Genomic DNA, 18730 nt, shown 5'->3' with positions numbered 1-18730 from the left:
AAACAAAAAAGATTTATGTAAATGCTTACTCTAGTTATGTTTTTGACAGACAATTCCTGGATTACTTTTAAAAGAGAAAAATTATTGGGAGGGAATTCTCTTTATGAAGCATTTATCATATAAAAGTCTGGGAAGTAGAAACTTTCCAGAAATCCTATTACATGCTGTGTCTTTGTTGTTTTTTGTTTGTTTGTCACTAATTGTAAAGATAAATAAACTTAGAGTCAGAGGAGTATAATGATAAAAGGTGAGATTAAGAATCAGCTAACACTTTATTCTATACTAGAAAAAGATCAGAATTTTTCTTTACAAAATGGACTTGTTTTCAAACAATTTTATACCCTTCTCCTCAATATAATTAGCAAAAGTTTTTAAAAGAAAGTACAAATATTGCTTTTTTCTCCCTAAGTGGTTGTGAGTGAGGCAAATTTCAATTCAAAATCTAATTTGAATGCTCGCTAATTATATGACTTTGGGCTGGTGACCTTAAACTTCCTTTGACTTAATTTTATTTTCACTTTGTCAAGGATAATAATTGCATTTGGGAAGTGCTTTAGAAACTTCTCAAGACATTTCATGGCATAAATAATCATTGGTTGCCTGTACAAGCAGACTTTCTCTCTGGGTTATCCTCTGCTCTACCAGTCCCTGCTTTACTTACATTCTACACACATGACTGATCTTCCCTCTTAAACTTAGAGCCTAATCAGTAGAAACCTGTGTCCTTCCTTCCCCCTGGCCCTGGCTAGTGATTGTTCTAATTCTTAGATCAGAATGACTCCACCATGCTAGTTTTTCAAAGGGAAGATTTTACTCCATGAAGGTCCTTAGCCCCTCTGCTGGTTTCCCTGGTAACCAATAAATCAATATTAGGGGAGCTCTATCTTGAAGACTTCCTTGGTAGCTCAGCTGGTAAAGAATCCACCTGTGATGCAGGAGATCCCAGTTTGATTCCTGGGTGGGGAAGATTCGCTGGAGAAGGAAATGGCTACCCACTCCAGTATTCTTGGGCTTCCCTAGTGGCTCAGTTGGTAAGAATCCACCTGCAATGTGGGAAACCTGGGTTAGATCCCTGGGTTGGAAAGATCCCCTGGAGAAGGGAATGTCTACCTACTCCAGTATTCTGGCCTGGAGAATTCCATGGACTTTATACTCCATAGGGTCACAAAGAGTCAGACACACCTCACTTTCACCCATCAGACAGCTTCCCTAGCTCCTCAACACTGCTGTTGGCAGTTCTGTCCAACAGCAAGATTGCTGCTGTGTTCTCTCCTCTATCTGCTACAGACAGTGAGAGTTGCTCCAGGACCTTGCTTCACACACATAAGGTTTCCTCTGTCTATTAAACATGTCTCCCTCATTGACTTTGGGCTTTCTCTTTGGTCTTGAGACTCAGCAAGTACAGGGCTTGCAGGCTGGAGGATGCAGCCCGATGCTGCTGTAATACTATTTGTTATTATATTACTATTACTATCCAAACTTCAAACACTCAGTTATTTTAAATATTTTTTTGAAGTTTTTTTTTCAAATCTTTAGGCACTGGGCCAGGATGTTTAATAAGTAAAGAAAATTAGATTATTAAAATGATGTGTTCAAAGTGGATAACCAAAGACCTATTGTATAGCACACGGAACTCTACTCAATGTTATATGCCAGCTTAGATGAGAGAAGGTTTTGGGGGAGAACGGATATGTGTATATGTATGGCTGAGTTCCTTTCCAGTTCACCTGAAGTTATCACAACCTTGTGATACAAGAAGAGTAGATTAGTGACAGGGTAAAAAGAGCTGTTTGTAATTTTCTAGTTCTGTCTCTTTATCCCCTTGCTGAATGTTTTGTGTATTTTTGCCATTTTGATTCTGGTAGAGGATCTCCTTTTAGCATCTCTTGTAAGGAAGGTCTGGTGTTCATCTACTCTCTCAGCTTTTGCTTGCTTGGGTAAGTATTTCCCTGCCATATCTGTCAGGGAATACTAACTCTGCTGGATAATAACTGAATAATAGCTGAATAATAACTCTGCTGGATAGAATATTCTTCAGTGACAAGTTTTATCTTTGAGTATTTTAAAAATGTCATTCTACTCCCTCCTGGCCTGTTCGGTTTCTGCTGAAAACCTACTGATGGTCCAGTAGGAGCTCCTTTGTAGGTTACCATCCCTTTTGCCCTGGCTGCCTTTAAAATTCTTTCTTTGTATTGAATTTTGACAATTTTATTATCTTGTTCTGGAAAAGGTCTTTTTGCAATGGGGTCTTTAGATGTTCTCTTAACTTCATGGACTTGTATATCAAGTTCCTACCCCCAGTTTGGGAAGTTCACAGCTATTATTTCTTAAATAATATTTCTTCTCCCTTTTCCCTCTCTTCTCCTAATGGGATACCCATTATGCTAATGGTGCCCTTTCTAAAAGTTTCCAGTAATTCTTGTAGGATTTCCTCATTTTTTTTTAATATATCTTATTTCTCTTTCCTAGTCTACTTGTATCATTCCTAGATTTCTATTTATGAGCTAACTAATTCTCTCTTCCTATGATCTGGTCTATTTTAAACGCTTTCTAATGAATTCTTCACCCCATTTAGTGTGTTCTTCGGCTCTAGAATTTTTGTTTGGCTCTTCTTTAGGGTTTCAGTCTTTTTGGCAAAGTATTCCTTCGGGTTCTTTAATTTTATTCCTCAGCTTATTAAATTACCTTTCTGAGTTTTCTTGTAACTCTTTGAATTTCTTCATGACAACTATTTTGAATTCTCCAACAGTTCGATCACACTATTCTGTTTATTTATTTATTTATTTATTTTTGGCTCTGCTGAGTCTTCCTTGTGGTGCTCGGGCCCTTTGCTGTGGCATCTGGGCTTTCTCCAGTTGCAGTAGTCAAGTGCTTCTTTTGTCTTGGAGCATGGGTTCTACAGCAGGCAAGCTCAGTAGTTGTGGCACACGGGCTCAGTTGCTCCCAGACGTATGGGATCCTAGTTCCCTGCTGAGCCCAGGGGTTGCACCTGGGACCCCTGAATTAGAAGTCAGATTCTTACCCACTGGACTACCAGTTATTTTAAATTTGGCATCTATAAAATTATCTTTTTCTTTTTGTGGTGTAGTGTTACTATAATTCTTCATATTGTTTGATACATTTTTCCTCTGCTTGCACTTTTAAAATTAAATGACAGATTCAAGATAGTCTATTTCTTTTTATTTACCAGTAGGTGGCAACGTCACAGAAGCTTTTGGCTTCTAGTACCTGCGGCTACTTGTGGTTGCACTTGAAAGCTGGCACTTTCCAGCTTCCACCGGCTCTGTAAGAGGTGTGGGTGGTTCCACACTGCATTGCTCCATCTTGTCACAGCAGTGTTATCGCTGCTTTGTTTGTGCCAGAGCTGCCGTCTTCATCAGGATGGCGGGCTCTTTCCTTACAGCCGAGATCCCTTGAAACAGGTTCCATTGTGGGGAAGAGGGGGAGAGCTGGAAGAACCTGGATTGAGCTGGATTGAAAAGCCCATCCCCACCTTGACCTTTGTTGTAAGGTTCAAGAGCCCCACCACCGTGGATGAGGGTGCAGGAGCTGGGGTGCTGATGCCTCAGCAGCAGGAAGGGTGAGGGTGAGGGCCCGGTCTTTATGGACACTACTGTCCGGTTTCTTTGGAAGCAGGGTTTGTGTGCCCATGCATGATGCCAGAGTCATGTGCGCTGCCTTGCCTGCTGCTGCTGGCTCCTCTGGAGCAATGGGCTCAGCTTCCATGGTCAGAAGCCTGGGATCTCAGGCCCCATCCCCACCGTTCCCTTGGTTCCTCCTCCTGTGTGTTCCAGGCCATCCATCTTTCATGCTCAGAATTCTTCAGCGTCACACTGTGTTGGATGGAGGGCTCTTTGTTGAGCTGTGAATGTTTTAATGGTTGTAGATTGAAGGAGAGAGAGAGAAAGGTAGTTTTCCACATGGCTACGTGTCTGACCCACAAGCAAATTTGGAGCATTTCCATCACTTGAAAACAAATCTAATACTGTAACAGTCATCTTCATTCTGACATGAACCTTAGATGATCACCGATCTTCTTCACATTTTTATAGATTTCCTTTTTGATCAATTCATAAAAATGAAAACCTTAATACACGATCGTTGCACTCTGGGTTCTTTCACTTGGCATACTGTTATTTAGCCTGCTGTTTTTCCCCATGGCCAAAGCACATACACAGAGCCCACTGCAGCTCACAGATTTTACACTTGCTTACCTCTGCACAGAGTAATCCACCCATGATGTCAATATAACTCATACTTCAGTTCAGTTCTGTTCAGTCGCTCAGTCGTGTCCGACTCTTTGTGACCCCATGAATCGCAGCACGCCAAGCCTCCCTGTCCATCACCAACTCCCAGAGTTTACTCAAACTCATGTCCATCGAGTTGGTGATGCCATCCAGCCATCTCATCCTCTGTCATCCCCTTCTCCTCCTGCCCCCAATCCCTCCCAGCATCAGAGTCTTTTCCAATGAGTCAACTCTTCGCATGAGGTGGCCTAAGTATTGGAGCTTCAGCTTCAACATCAGTCCTTCCAATGAACACCCAGGACTGATCTCCTTTAGAATGGTTGGATCTCCTTGCAGTCCAAAGGACCCTCAAGAGTTTTCTCCAACACCATAGTTCAAAAGCATCAATTTGGCACTCAGCTTTCTTCACAGTCCAACTCTCACATCCATACATGACTACTGGAAAAACCATAGCCTTGACTAGATGGACCTTTGTTGGCAAAGTAATGTCTGCTTTTCAATAACTTTCCTTCCAAGGACTAAGCATCTTTTAATTTCATGGCTGCAATCACCATCTGCAGTGATTTTGGAGCTCCAGAAAATAAAATCTGACACTGTTTCTGCTGTTTCCCCATCTATTTCCCATGAAGTGATGGGACCGGATGTCATGATCTTCATTTTCAAAATGTTGAGTTTTAAGCCAACTTTTTCACTCTCCTCTTTCACTTTCATCAAGAGGCTTTTAGGTTCCTCTTCACTTTCTGCCATAATGTTTGTGTCATCTGCATATCTGAGGTTCTTGATATTTCTCCCGGCAATCTTGATTCCAGCTTGTGCTTCTTCCAGCCCAGTGTTTCTCATGATGTACTCTAATAGAAGTTAAATAAGCAGGGTGACAATATACAGCCTTGATGTACTCCTTTTCCTATTTGGAACCAGTCTGTTGTTCCATGTCCAGTTCTAGCTGTTGCTTCCTGACCTGCATACAGGTTTCTCAAGAGGCAGGTCAGATGGTCTGGTATTCCCATCTCTTTCAGAATTTTCCACAGTTGATTGTGATCCACACAGTCAAAGGCTTTGGCATAGTCAATAAAGCAGAAATAGATGTTTTTCTGGAACTCTCTTGCTTTTTCCATGATCCAGCGGATGTTGGCAATTTGATCTCTGGTTCCTCTGCCTTTTCTAAAACCAGCTTGAACTCATACTTACATTTCATTAAATTTTCCTTTATGTGCTTTTTTATCAGAAGGAGACACTGTAACTTGTCTATAGCAAAATTGCCCTTAATATCACTTACTATACATTCACTGTATTTTTCTTATTTTTATTGTACAATATATAAAATCTTCCTTTAGATATTTACCTCTTCCTCCAAAAAGGTAATGCATGCAAAATAAGGCACTGATTTTGCTCAGTGATATAGCTTCAGGTACTGAAATTGCATCACACACAGGAATACAATGCTGTACTAACATTAATGCTGAGAACTTTCTCATCTCTCCAGACATTTCTTATCAGGTTTTCACCTTTCTTTTCATCAACTAGTATTTCATTTCACACACATTGAGTGCTGTCATAGGTCATGGGCTGAACTGTGTTCTCCCAAAAGATGTTGAAGTCCTAACTGCCAATATATGTGAGTGTAACTTTATTTTTAAGAAACTTTTTATTTTATATTGAGGTATAGCCATTAACAATGCTATGATAGTTTCAGGGGAACAGCAAAGGGACTCAGCCATACATTCACATGTATCCATTCTCCCCAAACCTTCCCACATTTACGCTAGCATATGACATTGAGTAGAGTTCCATGTGCTATACAACAGATCCTTGTTGGTTATCCATTTTGAATATAGCAATGTGTACATGACCTTCCAATACTCCCTAACTATCCCTTCACCCCAGCAACTATAAGTTTGTCATCTAAGTCTGTGAGTCTCTTTCTGTTTTGTATGTAAGTTCATTTGTATCATTTCTTTTTGGATTTCGACATATAAGGGGTGTCATACAATATTTCTCCTCTGTCTGACTGATTTCTGTGAGTGTAACTTTATTTGGAAGAAGCAACTTTGCAGAATAAAAACATCAAGTTTAAATGAAGTAATAATTAGGTGGGTGTTAACCCATCATGAGTGGGCTTCCCTGGTGGCTCAGAGGGTAAAGCGTCTGCCTGCAATGCAGGAGACCTGGGTTCGATCCCTGGGTCAGGAAGATCCCCTGGAGAAGGAAATGGCAACCCACTCCAGTACTCTTGCCTGGAAAATCCCATGGACAGAGAAGCCTGGTAGACACAGTCCATGGGATCACAAAGAGTCGGACACAACTGAGCGACTTCACTAACCCATCATGACAGTGTCCCTATTAGAAGAAATAAGAATTTTGACATAGAAAGATATGGACACATAGAGAATGGTGTATGAATAAAAAGCAGAAATCAGGTTGATGCCTGTACAACCAAGAAATGCCAATGACAGCCAGCAGCTGTCAGAAGCTAGCAGAGAAGCATGTAATAGATTCTTCCCTCACAGCCCTGAAAAAGAATCAACACATCAACACCTTTGTTCTTGTATTTCTAGTATCCAGAATTGTGAGACTATAAATTTTATTTAAGCCGCCCAGCTTATAGTATTTATTTTTTGTGACAATCTACATGGATTCCAAGAATGGTTTTCCCATTGCTTTTCTTGACACTGTTAATGGTCTCATATTGTCTGTCCTCATCACTGTTCATCAGCCAAAGTGACTTTTTTATGATATACATAAAAAATTGTCAGTTCTTTGCTCAAATGCATGGCATTCAGTGTGAGTCAGTATTTAACATGGTCTAGGTTGGTACACATTGCACATGGTAAAACTCATCTGAAAGCTATCACTTCCTTGAATAATGCTCTTAGAGTTATCTTCCTACACTGACACCTAACTTGATACCCTTTTAAAAGTGTGAAGTCCTTTACCAGGACTTTCTGGATACCTTGCCCTAATGCACCTCTTTTTTTGATTGTTGTCTCTTTGTTTTACATTTCTAGCATAGTTCACTTCAGTTCAGTCGCTCAGTCGTGTCCAACTCTTTGCAAGCCCATGAACTGCAGCATGCCAGGCCTCCCTGTCCATCACCAACTCCTGGAGTCTACCCAAACCCATGTCCATCGAGTCAGTGATGCCATCCAACCATCTCATCCTCTGTCGTTCCCTCTCCTCCTGCCCTCAATCTTTCCCAGCATCAGGGTCTTTTCAAATGAGTCAGCTCTTCACATCAGGTGGCCAAAGTATTGGAGTTTCAGCTTCAACATCAGTCCTTCCAATGAGCACCTAGAACTGATCCCCTTTAAGATGGACTGGTTGGATCTCCTTGCAGTCCAAAGGACCCTCCAGAGTCTTATCCAATACCACAGTTCAAAAGAATCAATTCTTCAGCGCTCAGCTTTCTTTACAGTCCAACTCTCACATCCATACATGACCACTGGAAAAACCATAGCCTTGACTAGATGGACCTTTGTTGACAAAGTAATGTCTCTGCTTTTTAATATGCTGTCTAGGTTGGTCATAACTTTCCTTCCAAGGAGTAAGCGTCTTTTAATATCATGGCTGCAATCACTATTTGCAGTGTAATTTTTATCTTTTGGCATATTGCCTTACTCTTTCAATGTTTACTTCCTTCTCCTGTAGGTACTTAATATGTGTTTTGTGTTCAATAGATGTTAACCCTGATTTTTTTTTTTTTTTTTTTTTTTTGATAATTTCTTTCTTTATTTTTGGTTGCACTGGGTCTTTGTTGCTGTGCAGGATTTCTCTAGTTGCAGCAAGCAGGGGCTATTCTTATTATGATGTGAAGGCTTCTCACTGTGGCGGCTTCTCTTGCTATACAGACTGTCAATCTGCGTGCTTCAGTACTTGTGGATCCTGGGCTCTAGAGCGTGGGCTCAGTGGTTGTGGTGCACAGGCTTAGTTGTTCCACAGCACATAGAATCTTCCCAGATCAGGGATTAAACCTGTGTTCCTGATTTGGCAGGCAGATTTTTAATCACTGAACCACCAGGGAAGTTCAATTCTGATTTTTCTTCTTGTGAATTTAATTTAAAACATTAAAATTTAAAAATCCATTTTCTTTTGTTTATCAGACACTGTACTGGACATTCCCTTCTCCAACTGTCACCTTAGTAGACAATTACTCTCTGTGAGATAGAGGCTTTGCCCAGGAATAAGGTACAGACTCAGAATTTCTGAAATGCAGAAGGAAAGAAATGTGCACATAAACTTATGTGTAATATAGGGATCAAGGTGCAAAGTCTTCAGAAGAGAGACTAAGGTGCATTTCCTCTTGAGAAATTGTCAAGCTCTATTTTATCTTGTTGCAAGGGAACAAAGTAAAGAGTTGAGGTCATAAGCAATGGGAAGTTTTATCAATGATGAAGAACAAGTTCTAAGGGAGGAAAGGTCACGAGAGGGTCAAAGGGGTGTTGCTGAGGTAAGAGGCAGTCATAGGCACTCAGAGGAGACCAGAAAACTCACAGGAGAATTCCCTATTCCTGAAGCTCCAGAGGGACAGTTACCACAGGGGAGCTGCAGAGGTGGGTAGCCATCTGATTGCCTGGTCCAATTCATCAGGCTGGATGAAGTACTAGTAATCTATCAGGAAGGCAATGGACAGTTTCCCAGAGGGTACCAGGACAAGAGTAAAAGGATGAAGTGTAAGAAAATCTTATCTTGGGCAGAATCCTTAAAATCTCTTTCCTTCTCACATAACTTCAGATAAGGGCTCTCTTATCTGCTGGTTCTCACCAGGAGCTTGAACTTTATAAGAGGGAAAACATGGCTCCATCTTACAACTTTTCTGCAGAAAAAGAGCACGTCTCTAAAAAAGTCTTCTGGCTCACCTTGGCAAGCTGGAATATCAAAACTACAGAACAGAAGGAAGATGAGGGTAAGTCAGCATGCAGAAATAGTATCTTCAAGAAACAAACCAGGTTCTTTGCTTTTTTAAACCTCCCTTCTGTGAAGGTCACTATGGCACGGACTCAATGATCCCCTCTTCTGCCACCTTAGAGTAAAACATATATTAATCTCTATCTATCTGTTAATTAGAGCAGCTTCAGGATCACATAGACCTAACAAAAGCAGAAGATATTAAGCAGAGGTGGCAAGAATACACAGAAGAACTATACGAAAAAGATCTTCATGACCCAGATAACCATGATGGTGTGATCACTCACCTAGAGCGAGAATCCTGGAATGCGAAGTCAAGTGGGCCTTAGGAAGCATCACTACCAACAAAGCTAGTGAAGGTAATGGAATTCTAGTTGACCTTCTTCAAATCCTAAGAGTTGATGCTGTGAAAGTGCTGCACTCAATATGCCAGCAAATTTGGAAAACTCAGCAGTGGCCACAGGACTGGAAAAGGTCAGTTTTCATTCCAATCCCAAAGAAAGGCAATGCCAAAGAATGCTCAAACTGCCACCCAATTGCACTCATCTCACAGGCTAGTAAAGTAATGCTCAAAATTCTCCACGCCAGGCTTCAGCAGTACATGAACCATGAACTTCCAGATGTTCAAGCTGGTTTTAGAAAAGGCAGAGGAACCAGAGATCAAATTGCCAACATCCACTGGATCATGGAAAAAGCAAGAGAGTTCCAGAAAAACATGTGCTTCTGCATTATTGACTATGCCAAAACCTTTGACTGTCTGGATCACAACAAACTGTGGAAAATTCTGAAAAAGATGGGAATACCAGACCACTTGATCTGCCTCCTGAGAAATCTGTATGCAGGTAAAGAAGCAACAGTTAAACTGGTCATGGAAAAACAGACTGGTTCCAAATAGGGAAAGGAGTACATCAAGGCTGTATCTTGTCACCCTGCTTGTTTAACTTAGATGCAGAGTACATCATGAAAAATGCTGTGCTGGATGAAGCACAAGCTGGAATCAAGATTGCCAGGAGAAATATCAAGAACCTCAGATATGCAGATGACACCACCCTTGTGGCAGAAAGTGAAGAAGAACTTAAGAGCCTGTTGATGAAAGTGAAAGAAGAGAGTGACAAAGTTGGCTTAAAACTCAACATTCAGAAAACTAAGATCATGGCACCTGGTCCCATCACTTCATGGGAAATAGATGGGGAAACAGTGGAAACAGTGGCAGACTTTATTTTGGGGGGCTCCAAAACCACTGCAGATGGTGACTGCAGACATGAAATTAAAAGATGCTTGCTCCTTGGAAGAAAAGCTATGACCAACCTAGAGCATACTAAAAAGCATTACTTTGCCAACAAAGGTCTGTCAGGTCAAGGCTATGGTTTTTCCAGTAGTCAGGTATGGATGTGAGAGTTTGACTATAAAGAAAGCTGAGTACCAAAGAACTGATGCTTTTGAACTGTGGTGTTGGAGAAGACTCGTGAGAGTCCCTTGGACTGCAAGGAGATCCAACTAGTCCATCCTAAAGGAAATCAGTCCTGTGTATTCATTGGAAAGACTGATGTTGAAGCTGAAACTGCACTACTTTGGCCACCTGATGCAAAGAACTGACTCATTGGAAAAGGCCCTGATGCTGGGAATGACTGAGGGTGGAAGGAGAAGGAGATAACAGAGGATGAGATGGTTGGATGGCATCACCAACTCAATGGATATGAGTTTGAGTAAGCTCTGGGAGTTGGTGATGGACAGGGAAGCCTGGTAGTGTTAAAGAATCACAAAGAGTCAGACACGACTGAGGTGACTTAGCACACTCAGGCATGCACAGTCCTTCCTTACTAAGGCAGTCTTCCAGAGACTATGGTAAAGCTACATCACGGCCATTTCATCTAGCAACTTAGAGGCAGGTAAGAACACATAAAGTAATAGATGGTTCTGATCATATACATTGGGTCCTTGATTGACAGACTGCAAAGCATAGCAATCTGCACACATGAGCTGATGTTTGGCAGGTTGGGCGACAGAGAAGTAGACGCTTGTAGAGTTAAAGGACACATATTTTGATATTATTTATAATACACAGGAGAAAAAAGCTAATACTGGCTTATAAACTCTTTTTGACTCATACCTATCAGGCAGAAATTAAATTATATTAGGCATAATTGTTGAGCCATATGAACAGTTTCATTTTCTTGGGTATGCATGAACTAAAACCCACAATGATTTTCAAGTGTAATGATAACGATCTAACTTTTGTAGAAATGGTATTCTGAGAACTGGCATTTTTTTTCCTTTATATTCTGTGTTATTAAATAATGAAATTACTGAGAAGCTCTCCTCATGGATCAAACAGTGGTAAGGTGTTTGAAGGCAGGGAGGGAAATTTTCTATGCTGTTCTTTATTGTCTCAGTTCTGCTGCAAATTGTTGTGGCTAAGGAGTGAAATTTAAATAGAAAGACATGCAGTGACATGGCTATTGATACAGTTTTAATTGTCTTGAGCATACTGAGGGTAGTCATGGTTTTCTTCTATTGTTGCAGTAATATAATTGCTGTGGTACCTAATGGAACTCTAGTATTATTAATGATAGGGCCCACATGGGGTCTCATTGATAAGGTGGCCTGTTATATTGACTTCACAAACAAAGAATAAATCACATTGATCTATGAGACTGACCAAATTGTCCAAATGGCATCCTGTTATCTCACTGGCACCTATCTTCTCAAAGCTGCAAGACCACCAGATTCCAGACCTCTGGCTATGTGACCATCACTTCAGAGAATTTTTCATTGGTGGGATATAAGAAGGACTCTGTCAGAAAGGGAGAACGCTGGTTCTCCTTAAGAGCCAATCACCCTTTCTTTTCCCTCTAATAAATTTACTTTTGTTGCCTGACTGCCCGGCTCACTCTCTTTTTCTTTACATTCTGGTGCCAAAATGGGAGGGAAGATCCAACTGGGTGGGCTCCTCCCTTAGACCTTGCCTAGAAACTGAGACGAGCTTGGACTGTACTCTCTACTTGTCTTGCTGGACTGACATCCATTCATTTCATCCATCGGTTACAAGGGTGAGTGAAATCCATTCTCTCGGATCCTCCCCCCCACCCCCCACCCCCGAGGAGGGAGGATCCCCACGGCCCTCGGGCCCTCGGCCTTGTGCCCCGTCTGACTGTGAAATAGGGGATGCCCATTTCAAAGCAGACTATTATTACTCTCTGAGAAAGTCCTGAGAACAGGGATGCCTTTTCTCTTGGACCTTTCTCCTCACTTTCTCTCTCCCTTGTCTAACCTCCCTATTCAGCCACAATGGGAAATTCTCAATCCCAACCCCCAAAAATCTAGTCCTCTAGGATGCCTTCTCCAAAACCTAAAAGCTTTGGGCTTCCAAGGGGAGATAAGACTAAAAAGACTTATTTACTATTCTAACACTGTTTGGCTGCAGTAACAGACCTTGATAACAGACATGATAACAGGTCCCAATGGCTACAACTCTCAATTATGATACTCCAGGTCTTCCGCATTGTAGACAGACACTAAATCCTTCCAATACAATGTCTGCCAATCCCCATTCAGACGTTTCTTCTTCCTTTGACCCTTCCAACCACGGGCCACCCCTATCGCTCCCAATCCCCTTGCAGCTGCTCCAGATCCAGTTCCACACCATCCACCTTACGTCCTCTCCTCCCTCCCTCCTTCTCAAGTGCAGGCGTCTGCCACCTGAAGCTCCCAACCCTCCTCCCCAGCCTGTGCCTGAGATAAGCTTTGAGACCTCAGCCCCACCCTCTACCCGGAGGCTCCCAAGGCTTTACCCCACCTCCCTACATCCCCTCCCTGTGCCTAGTCCTGTACAACTTTAAAACAGGAAACTTCACCACAGGACCCCTCTCCTTCCTCTGCTCCACTCCTCCCTTTATGGGAAGTAGCTGGATCAGAAGGCATTGTTTGGGTTCATTTCCCACTCTCCCTCACTGATCTATCTCAGATTGAAAAGCATCTTGGCTCCTTCTCCTCAGACCCTGATAATTGTCTAAAAGAATTCAAGTATCTTACCCAGTCTTATAACTTAACCTGGCATGATATTTACATCATCCTTCCCTCCACTCTTCTCCCAGAAGAGAAGGAATGAGTATGGCAAGCCTCTCAGGTGCATGCTGATGAGATACACAGGACTGATGACACTAAGCCCATAGGGGCAATGGCTGTCCCCCTGTCCCCCGAGATGATCCCAACTGGGATTATCAGGCAGGGAGACCTGGACAAGCAGCCTGTAATCACATGGTTGCTTGCCTCATTGTGGGCCTTCAAAAGGCAGGGCATAAAGCCATCAACTTTGATAAGCTCCAGGAAATAACTCAAGGGAAAGATGAAGACCCAGCAGAATTTCTAGCCAGGTTAATGGAAGCACTACAAAAATACACAAAATTAGACCCCACTTTAGCAGAAGGCACCATTGTCCTTAACACCCATTTTATCTCCCAGTCGTCCCCAGATATCTGAAAGAAACTAAAAAAAGGCAGAAGAAGGCCCTCAAACCCCTCAACAAGACCTTTTAAATTTAGCCTTTAAAATTTTCAATAACCGGGAAGAACAGGCAAAGCTAGAGAAGGCCCAACAAGATCAGGCCAAATACCACCTTTTAGCAACTGCCTCCATCAACCAAAAAGAAAGGAAGCCATCTGGGCCCTGCTTCAAATGTGGCAAAGAAGGCCACTGGGCCTGCTCATGCCTAAAGCCAAGGCCCCCTCCAGGTCCATGTCCCAGCTGTGGCATAAAGGGACATTGGAAGGTCGACTGCCCAAAGCCCCCTCCAGGGATCCAGACATCCCCTCCTGGTGCCAAGCAGGAGTCCTCTGACCCAGCTCTGCCCAGTCTCCTTGGGCTTACTGCTGAAGACTGAAGGTGCCCAGGGTCTCAGGCCCCAACTCTCGTCACCTCTACAGAGCCCAGGGTAACTCTTAGAGAGGCAGGTAAGCCGGTCTCCTCTCTCATTGACACGGGGGTCACTTACTCTGCTCTGCCTGTCTACTCTGGAAAAACGAAGGTTTCTCAGGTCTCTGTAATGGGGGTTGACGATTTAATATCTACACCATGAATAACCGAGCCTCTACCTTGCACACATCAAGATACCCCATTTTCCCATTCTTTTCTCATACTCCCAAAATGCCCCACTCCTATTCTTGGGAGAGACCTTCTCTCAAAATTCAAAGCCTCTATTACTATCCCAAGCCCACCCTCTGATCTAGCCTGGTTACTGCTCCTTAACATCCACCACTTTTGATGTTTGTCTACAACAGACTCCTTTCTGTTTTTCCAGACCAAACTCTATAAACAGTTCTTTATCCCCAACTATACCGCCACACCTCTGTAATCACACTTCACATCTCTCCTTCCCTTCAGGCCCATCTATCATGTCTCAGGAACTGCAGGACACTCTCTTACTTTCTCAGGGAGACTCCCTTCTGCATATGGTATAAATTCTCCTCTTATAGGGGCTACACTGGAGAGTTCACTGTCAGTTTCAGAGACCACTAACAAGTGCCCAGAAAGACTCCTATTTGCTATCGATTTCAGCTGTTGTCTTCTTACTCCTGGAATATTTTTCTTATGTAGAACCACTATTTATTTATGTCTTCTCACTAACTGGACAGGAACATGCACCCTGGTATATCTGGCCCCAGATATGTCTTTTGCTCCTCACAATCAGACCCTTCCTACCCAACTAACTCATAACCGACCCACACCGGCAATTCAATTCATTCTTCTATTAATCAGTTTAGGAATAGCCACTGGGATTGGGAAAGGGACCACAGAACTCACAACCTCTTTAAATTACTATCAAAGCCTTTCTAAAAACCTTACAGCCTAAAAGAAATAGCTAACAGCCTTATCACTATCCAAAACCAGCTAGATTCCCTGGCATCAATGGTCCTCCAAAACAGAAGAGGATTAGACCTCCTCAAAGCAGAAAAAGGAGGCCTATTCGAAGGTCAGGAAGGGCAGCGGTGAGGAGATACCCCTCGTCCAAGGTAAGGAGCAGTGGCTGCACTTTGCTGGAGCAGCTGTGAAGAGATACCCCACGCCCAAGGTAAGAGTAACCCAAGTAAGACGGCCGGTGTTGCAAGAGGGCATCAGAGGGCAAACACACTGAAACCATACTCACAGAAAGCTAGTCAATCTAATCACACTAGGACCACAGCCTTGTCTAACTCAATGAAACTAAGCCATGCCCGTGGGACAACCCAAGATGGTCGGGTCATGGTGGAGAGATCTGACAGAATGTGGTCCACTGGAGAAGGGAATGGCAAACCACTTCAGTATTCTTGCCTTGAGAACCCCATGAACAATATGAAAAGGCAAAACGATAGGATACTGAAAGAGAAACTCGCCAGGTCGGTAGGTGCCCAATATGCTACTGGAGATCAGTGGAGAAATAACTCCAGAAAGAATGAAGGGATGGAGCCAAAGCAAAAAGAATACCCAGCTGTGGATGTGACTGGTGATAGGAGCAAGGTCCGATGCTGTAAAGAGCAATATTGCATAGGAACCTGGAATGTCAGGTCCATGAATCAAGGCAAATTGGAAATGGTCAAACAAGAGATGGCAAGAGCGAATATCGACATTCTAGGAATCAGCGAACTGAAATGGACTGGAATGGGTGAATTTAACTCAGATGACCATTATATCTACTACTGCAGGCAGGAATCCCTCAGAAGAAATGGAGTGGCCATCATGGTCAACAAAAGAGTCCGAAATGCAGTACTTGGATGCAATCTCAAAAACGACAGAATGACCTCTGTTTGTTTCCAAGGCAAACCATTCAATATCACAGTAATCCAAGTCTATGCCCCAACCAGTAATGCTGAAGAAGCTGAAGTTGAATGGTTCTATGAAGACCTACAAGACCTTTTAGAACTAACACCCAAAAAAGATGTCCTTTTCATTATAGGGGACTGGAATGCAAAAGTAGGAAGTCAAGAAACACCTGGAGTAACAGGCAAATTTGGCCTTGGAATACAGAATGAAGCAGGGCAAAGACTAATAGAGTTTTGCCAAGAAAATGCACTGGTTATAACAAACACCATCTTCCAACAACACAAGAGAAGACTCTATACATGGATATCACCAGATGGTCAACACCAAAATCAGATTGATTATATTCTTTGCAGCCAAAGATGGAGAAGCTCTATACAGTCAGCAAAAACAAGACCAGGAGCTGACTGTGGCTCAGACCATGGACTCCTTACTGCCAAATTCAGATTTAAATTGAAGAAAGTAGGGAAAACCACTGAACCATTCAGGTATGACCTAAATCAAATCCCTTATGATTATACAGTGGAAATGAGAAGTGGATTTAAGGGCCTAGATCTGATAGATAGAGTGCCTGATGAACTATGGAAGGAGGTTCGTGACATTGTACAGGAGACAGGGATCAAGACCATCCCCATGGAAAAGAAATGTAAAAAAGCAAAATGACTGTCTGGGGAGGTCTTACAAATAGCTGTGAAAAGAAGAGAAGCGAAAAGCAAAGGAGAAAAGGAAAGATATAAACATCTGAATGCAGAGTTCCAAAGATAACAAGAAGAGATAAGAAAGCCTTCTTCAGCGATCAATGCAGAGAAATAGAGGAAAACAACAGAATGGGAAAGACTAGGGATCTCTTCAAGAAAATCAGAGATACCAAAGGAACATTTCCTGCAAAGATGAGCTCGATCAAGCACAGAAATAGTATGGACCTCACAGAAGCAGAAGATATTAAGAAGAGATGGCAAGAATACACAGAAGAACTGTACAAAAAAGATCTTCATGACTCAGATAATCACAATGGTGTGATCACTGACCTAGAGCCAGACATCCTGGAATGTGAAGTCAAGTGGGCCTTAGAAAGCATCACTACGAACAAAGCTAGTGGAGGTGATGGAATTCCAGTTAAGCTACTCTAAATCCTAAAAGATGATGCTGTGAAAGTGCTGCACTCAATATGCCAGCAAATTTGGAAAACTCAGCAGTGGCCACAGGACTGGAAAAGATCAGTTTTCATTCCAATCCCAAAGAAAGGCAATGCCAAAGAATGCTCAAACTACCGCCCAATTGCACTCATTTCACATGCTAGTAAAGTAATGCTCAAAATTTTCCAAGCCAGGCTTCAGCAATATGTTAACTGTGAACTTCCTGATGTTCAAGCTGGATTTAGAAAAGGCAGAGGAACCAGAGATCAAATTGCCAACATCCACTGGATCATGGAAAAAGCAAGAGAGTTCCAGAAAAACATCTATTTCTGCTTTATTGACTATGCCAAAGCCTTTGACTGTGTGGAACACAATAAACTGTGGAAAATTCTGAAAGAGATGGGCATACCAGACCACCTGACCTGCCTCTTGAGAAATTTGTATGCAGGTCAGGAAGCAACAGTTAGAACTGGACATGGAACAACAGACTGGTTCCAAATAGGAAAAGGAGTATGTCAAGGCTGTATATTGTCACCCTGCTTATTTAACTTCTATGCAGAGTACATCATGAGAAACGCTGGGCTGGAAGAAGCACAAGCTGGAATCAAAATTGCCGGGAGAAATATCAGTAACCTCAGATATGCAGATGACACCACCCTTATGGCAGAAAGTGAAGAGGAACCTAAAAGCCTCTTGATGAAAGTGAAAGTGGAGAGTGAAAAAGTTGGCTTAAAGCTCAACATTCAGAAAACAAAGATCATGGCATCCGGTCCCATCACTTCATGGGAAATAGATGGGGAAACAGTGGAAACAGTGTCAGACTTTATTTTTCTAGGCTCCAAAATCACTACAGATGGTGACTGCAGCCATGAAATTAAAAGACGCTTACTCCTTGGAAGGAAAGTTATGACCAACCTAGATAGCATATTCAAAAGCAGAGACATTACTTTGCCAACAACAGTCTGTCTAGTCAAGGCTATGGTTTTCCCAGTGGTCATGTATGGATGTGAGAGTTGGACTGTGAAGAAGGCTGAGCGCCGAAGAATTCATGCTTTTGAACTGTGGTGTTGGAGAAGATTCTTGAGAGTCCCTTGGACTGCAAGGAGATCCAACCAGTCCATTCTGAAGATCAGCCCTGGGATTTCTTTGGAAGGAATGATGCTGAAGCTGAAACTCCAGTACTTTGGCCATCTCATGGGAAGAGTTGACTCATTGGAAAAGACTCTGATGCTGGGAGGGATTGGGGGCAAGAGGAGAAGGGGACGACAGAGGATGAGATGGCTGGATGGCATCACTGACTCGATGGATGTGAGTCTGTGTGCACTCCGGGAGTTGGTGATGGACAGGGAGGCCTGGCGTGCTGCGATTCATGGAGTCGCAAAGAGTAGGACACAACTGAGCGACTGATTTGATCTGATGCCTATTTTTGGAGGAAGCCTGTTGTTTCTATGTCAATAAATCAGGCGTTGTAAAGGAAGCAGTAAGAAATCTAACAAACAAGGCCTCGAGAATATGCCAGTACCTCATTAATTCATGGGAAAACTGGTTAAGGAATTGGAATTAGATGCCCTGGGTCCTACCTTTTCTAGGCTCTCTCCTTCTACTTACCCCTATTCTAACTTTCAGCCCATGTTCAATGCGTCTTTTTTCAAA

Source organism: Bubalus bubalis, chromosome 16 (genome assembly GCF_019923935.1).
Source record: "Bubalus bubalis isolate 160015118507 breed Murrah chromosome 16, NDDB_SH_1, whole genome shotgun sequence".
NCBI lineage: Eukaryota > Metazoa > Chordata > Mammalia > Artiodactyla > Bovidae > Bubalus > Bubalus bubalis.
The sequence above is the reverse complement of the archived record's forward strand: the minus strand, read 5'-3'. Positions refer to the sequence as shown.